This window comes from Nilaparvata lugens, chromosome 8, assembly GCF_014356525.2.
Source record: "Nilaparvata lugens isolate BPH chromosome 8, ASM1435652v1, whole genome shotgun sequence".
NCBI lineage: Eukaryota > Metazoa > Arthropoda > Insecta > Hemiptera > Delphacidae > Nilaparvata > Nilaparvata lugens.
Genome location: NC_052511.1, coordinates 5,476,133 through 5,485,791, shown reverse-complemented (window position 1 = coordinate 5,485,791; position 9,659 = coordinate 5,476,133).

Genomic DNA, 9,659 nt, shown 5'->3' with positions numbered 1-9,659 from the left:
GAGAAAGGAGGAGAGATGACTAGACTAGAAATTTAAACAAAATGAGAAAGATGACGACTAGAGAAAGAAAGAAGACTAGATTAGAGTAAGGAGAAAGAAGTCTAGGCTAGAGAAAGAAAGAAGTCTGTCTAGACTAGAGAAAGAAAGAATGACTACTAGAGAAAGAAAGAAGAAGAGAGAAAGAAGAGAAATAAAGAAGACTAGAGAAAGATAGAAAGAAGATTAGACTAGAGAAGAATAAGAAGATTCCTAGTGAACTAGATGAGTAAAGAAAAATAGAGAAAGTAAGGAAATATTATTAGTTAGAGTACTGCAGAATGCATTGCTAACAAATAAGATCCTAATTACAGTGTTACATGACATAGGGTGATTATAATTTGAAATTAGTTTTTATCATACTAAAATATTGGAGGATTCAAAGGAGACATGTTGGGTTGCACCAACCCAGCTCCATGTAGGATATCACAACCCAACTTTGTAGATCAGCAATTCAAATCAATTATCACACTGAATTGTTACAATTTATAAACAACCTTATTTGATTGGTTTTCAAAACCCATTCAAACAATAGTAGTCTCTATCTGTACTGTAGAGTGACGGCAATCAATTTTTGCAAAGCTACTATTATTTATTACAATTACAAATCATAATAAAGATCTGCCTGGTCGAGAGAAATGTTTCCATTACTTGTGAGAGAACTACTATTGGCCTACTTCTAATAATTGAAATCTCTACAGCGCATGATCAAAAATCAGACAAAATAAGAACACTCCATTTTCGATAATATTGAAATCAACAGTAATAAGTTTCAAACTGATTCTTAATGAAGGGAAAATTATTGAAAACAACCAGAGCTAAAAATCATTTAATCAATATTCTCTTCCACCAACAACTTCAAGGATCAAGGAATTAACAGTAAAAATGCTACAATAATCACTTTATAGCATTATTGGCATACACATAATTGTAGCACTTTTACTGCATTCGAATCAATTTTAAACTTATTACTGTTTTCTGAATCAAACTTGAATGGACCATTCAACGAATGTAACAAATTATAGATTTTTAACCACTTAACTGACAATATGACAACTGAAGGCGCTAAAGTGGTGTCCATGTTATTATAATGGCACTATAAGATTGGTGTTGCTATCCTTGTCCATCATTGAACAAAACAAATAGCTATGTCCTTTTCTAGCTCCTCAACGTTGCCAGATCAATAATGCAAATTTATTACTTAATCATTGAAGAATATATTTTTTGACCAATAAAATATAATTGATTATAAATTATGAAAATTTTATCATTTAATCATTGAAGAATATATTTTTTGACAAATAAAATATAATTGATTATTTCAAAAAAGGAACAGTTACTACCACATCAACTATCCTCTATAGGAGGCAGTCACAAGGCAGGATATCGGCAACACTGTTCTCCAATATTTCTTCACTGCCATTATATCGTAGACCTCACTCTTAAATTAAGAACACTATAGACAGTGATGTGTTTCAAACAAATTCATAATGAAGGAAAATGATTGAAAACAACCAAATCAAAAATCATTTATTTAATATTCTCTCCCACCAACAACTTCAAGGATAAAGGAGTTCACAGTGAAATTGCTACAATATCATCAACACCTGATTGGATATTGTAACACTTTTACTGTATTCGAATTAATTTGAAACACATTACTGTAGCCTGAGAGGTACTGCTTTCTCAACACAACCAAAACTGAATAAATATAAACCATTTCACGACTGTAACAAACTTGAAATTATTGAATTCAACTACTCCAATTAACTGAACTTCAACTATTGTTATTTTCAAAACTAAATCGGAATTCAAATACTGTACCCAGGTAATTTGACAAGCTTTACAATAATTATTATCAATTATTTAATCATCTCAATTTTACTCATATCACTTATTTCTGAAATTACGTTTTTAGAAAACAACAAAACATTTCACTTCATCAAGGTTGATTTGTGTCTTGTGTATCATTGAATAAATAAACTAAATTAACTCAACAAGGAAATTTTCCTTCTAAAATTCGAATCAAACCACCGTTTCTACCAATTGAATACAAGATTTGTTAGTAAGTTAGAAGAAGAAGAGGAGGAAGGAGGTGAAGAAAAAGAAGAAGATGAAGAGAAAGAAGAAAATAATTAGCTTAATCTAAATCAACTCACAGATGTGACACCTTATTATTACTGCAATGATCAGCAATCAGCTGCAGACGTCCAAAAGTGTTGATTTATCAGCAAAGAAGAAGCAGCTATATCAGTAGCAGCAGAAGAAGATGACGTTGTAGCAGAAGCAGAAGAGAAGTGACTCGCGTTGTTTGGTGGCTGCGATGTCCGTTTTGTCCACTGGCCAACTGCAAAACAACAAACAATGCATCATTTTTATGAGATTTACAATAAAATTATTCCAAGTGGATTTTGATAGCTACTTCTAGGGAACAATAATAACTGTTATCTCTTTTTCAAACGGTCACCCTTCCATGGGATTCCCGAGCGCCTGCCACCACTTGGAGCCATAGACAAGTTCCAATAGTGAATGAACAAGTACTGCTGCCTGATCTAGTACTTAATCTAGCACTCCAAGGCCCGGCCCGGTTACTAGGACACTTATTAAATATAATGGACCATTAAACCTATAGTTTTGATATAGATTCAATGGTTCATTCGATTTGATAAGTGTCTTAGAAACACGGCCTTGATCTAAAATTAATTTTTATGAGTAGTTTAGAAAAACAATAGTGCAGTCAAGGGATGGAATCACACTATCCATTAATTTCAATTATACAGAGTGTTTTTCTGAAAAAATGTGCCCATAAGTCAGGGCGTGATACCTCACATCAAAAGAGGAAAAAAGTTCTAATTAACATAGGTCCGAAAATGCTTGGTTACCAAGTTATATGATAAGTGTCTTAGAAACCGGGTCTTATTCTAAAATTAATTTTTATGAGTAGTTTAGAAATACAATAATGCAGTCAAGGGATAGAATCACACTATCCATTATTTTCAATTTATACAGAGTGTTTTTCTGAAAAAATGTGCCCATAAGTCAGGGCGTGATACCTCACATCAAAAGAGGAAAAAAGTTCTAATTAACATAGGTCCGAAAATGCTTGGTTACCAAGTTATATGATAAGTGTCTTAGAAACCGGGTCTTATTCTAAAATTAATTTTTATGAGTAGTTTAGAAATACAATAATGCAGTCAAGGGATGGAATCACACTATCCATTATTTTCAATTTATACAGAGTGTTTTTCTGAAAAAATGTGCCCATAAGTCAGGGCGTGATTCCTCACATCAAAAAAAGAGAAAAAGTTCTAATTAACATAGATCCGAAAATGCTTGGTTACCAAGTTATACAGGGTGGAATATTTCGTCTGAATTTCAGTTCCCCTGCTGAACGAAGCCCTACGGATGTTGGCTGTTAATTAAGATGTACAATTTAGCGTACTTTATGTAAAATGAACTGGAAAATTGAATAAACCGTTTCCAGAACTGTAGCTATAGTTTTCAAGATATGTGACTAAATATGTGAAACTTGGTCCCGAAAAACAAGTTCCTTCAAGGGTTGAAGCAGATTTACTATGTTTGTACAATAAACAAAAAATAGACACTCTATTTTTCATGCGTTTTGTATGTAATTAAGGATTATCATTTTAAGGTTGCGTTTGTCTATTATAGACTTATTCTACAACTTTCTCTTCAAAATTAAATTTTCTACAAGTTATGCAAAAAATATTTTTTATTTATTGTACATTTAACATAGTAAATCTTCTTCAAACCTTAAAGAAACTTGTTTTTCGGGACCAAGTTTTGTATATTTCGTCACATATCTTAAAAATCACTGTAGCTAAAGGTCTGGAAACGGTTTTATTCAATTTCTCAGTTCATTTTACATAAAGTACGCTAAATTGTGCACCTTAATTAACAGCCAACAAATACTCGTAGGGCTTCGTTTCAGCAGGGGCACACAAATTCAGACGAACATTTTCGGACTCATGTTAATTAGAACTTTTTCTCTTTTTTTTGATGTGAGGAATCACGGCCTAACTTATGGGCAACTTTTGTTAGAACATCCTGTATATAACTAGCAGGAAACCCGTGCTCTGCAAGGATATAATTGAAGAAAAAGGATTTAATTTTTTTTATTTTTTCAAGTTTCAATGGTATAACAAATTATGATAGATGATAGAATTAGATAATTAATATAATTGACCGAGCGAAGTGAGGTCTAAGATTCAAGTCGACGGTTTGGCATTTCTCTTAATGTTTAAATGTTTATATGTTGCGCATTTACGGCGAAACGCGGTAATAGATTTTCATAAAATTTGACAGGTATATTCCTTTTTTAATTGCGCGTCGACGTATATACAAGGTTCTTTGAAAATTTGCATTTTAAGGATAATATAAAAGGAAAAAGGAGCCTCCTTCATACGCCAATATTAGAGTAAAAATTAGACTATAGAATTATTCATCATAAATCAGCTGACAAGTGATTACACAGATGTGTGGAGAAGCCAGTCTATTGCTGAATTTCCATAAGGTCTAAAGTTTCAATGAGGTAGTTGTGGATGAGAATACTACGTGAGGTCTACGGTTCACAGAACTACTAGTTAAATAGATAATGACATAAATAAACTAGTTTGAACTCAAAGTTCTGCTGTCTCTAATTTAGAACTTTATCTAGCACTAGAACTAATTTTTAGAAGTAGTTAAGAAATATAATAGTGCAGTCAAGAAAAGGAGTCACTATTCATTTTTTCAACTTTTAGATAATTAACGTAGTTGTTTAAAAACTAACGCAAGCCGCATGTAATTGGCCCTTTATTACGGTCTCATGGGACTATCATTGGTTTTGAAAAGGTCTTCGAGGATAAAAACTTTAGTTAGCCTACTAAGGCTGGGGCTGGCCACTAACGATACAATACACACACATGTTCATCATGCATGTTTTGTCATCAACGAAAGACTTTGAACAGAAAAACAGCTGTTTGACAGCAGCATCCAACCAATTACAATAAATACACCACCGAAAAATTACAAATTATAATAATGATACAAAAATAATTCAACCTCACATAGAGTAGTGAAGAAAAAATCAACAACAAAAACCCTAACCTTAATAAATTTTGTTCAAAGCCTTAGCTGTGATGACACAACAATGTAAGACGACATGTGTGTACACACATGTTTAACACACTTGTCTTGTCGTTAGAAGTAATATATTATTTGTTGGGAACAAATATTAAATAACAACGCTATAGAGAGGTCCACGTTATAATGGCAGTGGAGAAAGATAGGAGAACAACGTTGCCGATCCTCTGTGGTTTCCATAAATCCTCCGATTTATGGCCGGGACACACAAATCCGCACCGAGCTCGAGCCGCGGCACGGCCGAGTGACGGACGTACTACGGCGAGTGAGAAAACAAATGCTTTCAAACGAGGAGGGACACATACTACCGCACCGCGTCAGCACTGTCACCGTGTTTGTTGCCCGCGCCGTCACCGACTAGTTCAGTTTACCTTTTGACGGAGACGGTGCGGGCTCGTGTAAAATGGAGAGTGAAAAACTGATTGAAGAGATACGGAATTTTCCAGTTTTGTACGATCAAAGTGATGAGAAATATGGTTAAATGGAAAATTAAGTTAAACCAAAAGTAAAAGTAGAATAAGTTGAGCCAAAGGTATAATAAATAAATAATAAAATAAGCAATCTGTCTGTAGTTTTCTGCTCGTAAGCAGGTCCTTCTATATGGCAGCAGCCCTCCACTCTCTTCTATTCTCTGCCAGTCGCTCGTTGCATAGTAGCTCATCCCCTCCTTGATGTCGTCCAACATTTTGTATCTTCTTCTCCCTCTTCCTCTTCTTCCCTGAATGGTCCCCTCCATGGCATCCACCAACAAGCATTGCCGTCTCATCCATGTCCCAGCCATCTCTCTTTCTTCCCTTTATCACATCCAGCAGACTCCTTCTTTCCCCAACCCTCCTCAACACCTCCTCGTTTGTAACTTTATCCCTCCAACTGATCCCCTCCATCCTTCTCCATATCCACATTTCCAATGCCTCAAGCCTCCTCTTATTCTCCTTTCTCAGCGTCCAAGTTTCTGCACTATACAGTGCCACACTCCAAACATAGCACTCTATAAGCAATAAAAAGTATAAATTAAGGAACCCGTGACTGTTTCTTGAATTTAAAATTTTAAACTAATTACGTTTAGATACATAAGGCAGAAGATAGCAATTTTATTGCTGATATAATATACGATACATGACTGATTGGGGAATAATTGTTATGCACCTAAATAATACATACCAGCACTATGATTCTCATATTCTGTGTCTACAGGTGATTAGTTTAAAATTGAAAAATATAAATTTAAATTGGATGTAACAAGCTTTAATAGTGTTATATTATTGACAATAGTTCAACACATTCAGAAATCAGACCACAGTAACACTACAGAACTGAGACACTGCTGCCGCTCGGCTGTCGCACGGATATGTGTGTTCTCCTACCACCATCACCGTGTCGCGGGCTTAGCTCGGCCGTACCTCGGCACGGGCTCGGCGCGGTTATATGTGCATCGATGTAATATCAACTGTTCATACTCGTTTAAAATAATCAATTATATTTTATCAAAAGCAAGAAATAATATTTTTCAATAATTTCATAATGAATTTTCATAATCAAGATTGAATATTTTGTTTATTATATTTCTACATTGTTAAAAAACAATCTGGCAACAGAGCAAAGCGAGGAAGAGATAGCGCTATCCGCTTTATTGAATGATGGACAAGGATAGCAATATACTTGCTAATCAAACACTGCCATTATAACGTGGACCTCACAATGAGATAATTTAATATGGTGACATTGTAGAGCCTTAATATAATAATACGAGAAAAAATTCAGTTTTTGGCTATTACATTAGCTGGGTTATAATGCAGTAGAACACTGCAGAGCCTATAATATATTGGCAATGTACACAAGTGCTACACGTATCTAAGAGGACTGTCTCAAAATATATTTACCGAATTTTTTCATAATCCTGTAAATTACAAGAAAATACCGACAATGTATACAAGTGCTAAATCTACGAGCATTGTCTCAGAATCAAGTTACACTATATTTTTAAAACCCTGTACATTGCAGGAAAAGGCTGACATTTTCAGGGGACTGTATTCCAAGTTTAGTAACCATGTTTAAGTAGGCTTTAACTTTACGGCAGTGCTGCGAAATTTTCATGCGGAAACCATAATTCATTGGTCAGTTACCAGCAATCCCCAATATCTACCACTCACTTCTACCGCCGATTGGAAAATTCGTAGTGTAATCAGTTTTTCAATAGGAAACAAATAAAAGAGCAAACTGAAGTTCACTGCGAGTTATGTAGAATGTATTAAGTAGAGTGTGCACTAGGTAAGTGGAGCGGCGCGGCGCGGAGAATTTCCGACCTGGAATTAAATACATGTGATCAAGTGCACGGAGGTCAGGTCAGAAATTTTCCGCGCTCGGGTAACTTCGTGAGGGTTCGGCTGTTTCCGACCTCTGCTTTAGTAAACTGCCTGCTGTTCTGTCATCTTTCACATTCTAATCAATTACCTACGATTACGGTAAGTTAATGCGATGTACTAACATTACCTCTTTTTTCCTTGATAGTTCTCTCTGCTTCATCTACAACTGCGGAAGATAACATTTCTTCATCTGAGTCATCCATCACTCACGTCTGCCACTTTAACACAACCTCAAATTAGAACTGACTTCAACAACTTCAGAAGTCTAACTTCAACAACTATGTCTCAATTCAAATCGCAATTGACAATTCTACGTCACGACTAATTAGTGCAAAACAGCGCCGCGCCGCGCTCGCAGTGCACGGACCTTCCATTTTCCGCTCTCCTGTGCGCCGCTCCACCGACCTAATGCACGCTCACCTTTATGAAGACGTTATTTCAAGGCCAATTTTTTGTAGTTCGTTCGAATCCTGTGTTGAAGGAAGAATAACATCACACAACGAAGCGGCCGCCTATCCACTTCACATGTCCCAAACATTGTCCAACATGTCCCAAGACACCGACCCTAGCCTTACGTTTGACACAAAATCAACTAGAAACTCTATCCAAATTATTGAAATTAACCATAACACTACACAACCTGCAGTCAATTACAGTCGCACTTTAAGGCTCAACTCACACTCACGCGACTCAGGTCGAGAAGAGACTCGACTCCAGTCGAGAAGAGACTCGACTCCAGTCGAGAGCATGTATTTTCAAATGGTGACAGTCGCAGAGACTAGAATCGACAGGTCTGAGTGTCACCATTTGAAAATACATGCTCTCGACTGGAGTCGAGTCTCTTCTCGACTGGAGTCGAGTCTCTTCTCGACCTGAGTCGCGTGAGTGTGAGTTGAGCCTTATTCTTTCCCGTTAAAAAACGGATGACAATACATATTTTTTTAATTCACGGTAGAAGTGAGTGTTAGCTCCATATTGGATTGCTCCTAACTGACCAATGAAAATATGACAGCCACATCAAACTTTTACATCACTGCCACTTAACCTGCAAAAACGTTCCCTGAATGAAAATTCAACCTTCTCCTGTCATGTCACTTCACAGATTAAAAAGAAATAGTGTAACTCAGTTCTAAGACAATCCTAGTACATTCCAGTTTTGTCATAAGCTGCTTTATTGAGGTCCACGTTATAATGACAGCATTTCATTAACTTTGGTGTTGTTATCCTTGTCAATCATTCGATAAAGCAGGTAGTACTATCCTTTTCTAGCTCCAAAACGATGTTAATTATGCTTTTGACAATGTAGAAATATAATCAATTGAGGCAGAGAATCGGAACGCTGTTCTCCTATTTTTATCCACTGCCATTACAACGTGGACCTCACTATAGGCCTATAGTAATGTTCACGTTATAATTACAGTATTCAACTACAATTGCTTTTGCTATCCTGGTCTATCATTCGACAAAGCAGATAGCGCTAACCTTTTCTAGCTTTACAACGTTGCTGGATCAGTTTTCAACAATGTATAAATATAATTAATTATACTTGGGCAAAAATTTTACAACCGGCAGATTAGGCCGTCCAACTCAGGAGCCATTTCAAAACATCATTATGTTCACAGTGAGGTCCACGTTATAATGGCAGTGTTTCATCAGCATTGGTGTTGCTATCCTTGTCTATCATTCGACAAAACAGATAGTGCTATCCTCTCCTAGCTCTGCAACGTTGCCAAATTATTTTAAACAATGTAGAAATATAATTAATGAACAAAATACTAAATCTCAATTATGAAAATTTATTATACGAGGGTAGGCTGATAACTAATGCACACATGCTTGTAGAGCACAAACTAAATAAACTTCAGAAGTGCGCCTGGTGGCATGTAGAAGTACTATTTCTCCTCTACACGGCTGCACAGTTTGAAGGCGTTGTGCTCATCCAGTTTGGTTTAATTAGTGAAAGTATTGCGTCGTGTTTTGGTGTTATGTCAACGCGAATTAAACAACGCACTGTTATCGAATTTTTAACTGCTGAGAAAGTGAATCCTAGTGAGGTTCATCGTCGTTTAAAGGCTGTTTATTGTGACGATACTGTTGATAGGTCTACCGTGAATC